The sequence below is a fragment of the Nanorana parkeri genome, unplaced genomic scaffold (assembly GCF_000935625.1).
Source record: "Nanorana parkeri isolate BGI_ZX_2015 unplaced genomic scaffold, ASM93562v1 scaffold4077, whole genome shotgun sequence".
Lineage (NCBI taxonomy): Eukaryota > Metazoa > Chordata > Amphibia > Anura > Dicroglossidae > Nanorana > Nanorana parkeri.
Genome location: NW_017310344.1, coordinates 18,135 through 19,626, shown reverse-complemented (window position 1 = coordinate 19,626; position 1,492 = coordinate 18,135).

The following is a 1,492-nucleotide window of genomic DNA, read 5'->3' as shown; positions in this document are numbered from 1 at the left end:
GGGGCCCGGAGAGCCACACAGATCACTGGAAAGACTTCATCCTGCAGAGGAACTCGGGGAGAACATCCGACCCAAAAGCCTGCCGATCCCTAGATAGGGAACGCCAGGAGATCCCCCCTCCCCTCCCCCGATGGAGGGAGACCACGGCTGAGCGCAGAGTGTACGCTGGTCCGGGACGGAGGAACAATTTGGAGTACAGACCCTGAAAGGTCTCCTGCTAAGTGGGCGGCCCCATCACTGGGGGGAGGGGCTTATGCCTGGCCCGGGTCACAGATTTGGAGGAACTCTTTCTGACCCAAAAGGGGCCCCCGGGCCGGAGAGCGCTGCTACCCCCAGAACCCTTCCTGAGGAAGAGAGCCAAACCCAGTGCAGGGACTGGACAGCTTCCGCCATATTACCCTGGAGGGGGAGGGGCTATACGAGGGCACGAACAGCTCTGTCCAATCACCTGATGATACCGCCATATTACCCTGGAGGGGGAGGGGCTATACGAGGGCCCGCACATCTCTGTCCAATCACCTGATGATACCGCCATATTACCCTGGAGGGGGAGGGGCTATACGAGGGCACGCACAGCTCTGTCCAATCACCTGATGATACCGCCATATTACCCTGGAGGGGGAGGGGCTATACGAGGGCACGCACAGCTCTGTCCAATCACCTGATACCGCCATATTACCCTGGAGGGGGAGGGGCTATACGAGGGCCCGCACAGCTCTGTCCAATCACCTGATGATCCCGCCATATTACCCTGGAGGGGGAGGGGCTATACGAGGGCCCGCACAGCTCTGTCCAATCACCTGATGATACCGCCATATTACCCTGGAGGGGGAGGGGCTATACGAGGGCACGCACAGCTCTGTCCAATCACCTGATATTACCCGGTTGTCTCGGAATCTGCCTGTGTCCTGTACGGTGACCTCATCGCTCTCTGTGTAGGAGGGGGCTGGGGAGTCACGTCCACCACAATGGACCCGTATGCACCGGGCTGGCACTCACTCAGATCCGGACCTCCAGCTGGAACTACAAGTCCCATAAGACACTGCAAGACTCCCAGCGGTAGAGGGCTGATGGGATTAGTAGTACCCCGGTTGTAGTGTATAGCTCCGTGACTTCCTCCCGCAGAGACACAGCAGGAAGTATGAGGAGAATCCCCCTGAACACGTGTCCCCATCTGATGAACCTCCTTCGGGGGAGGGGCAGCTCGGGAAGTTTTAGGGTGCGGAGGACTCAGGCTCCTCTATGGTCACATGACACTGACAACCCCCATCCAAAAATCTACTCACTGGAGGCGGGATCTTCCTGGTCACCTGACTTAGACGGCCGCCGCTTGGAGGACATTGTCACCGTACTCTCAGAGGGCAGCCAATCAGCGCTTAGTAATGATCCCGCCAATAGCAGAGCGCTTCAGAATAGGAGCGCGCTGGACAAGTCACGTGATTCATTCTAAAGCGATTTAGACAGCCCCGCCCTGCCAGCAAATAGACCCGCC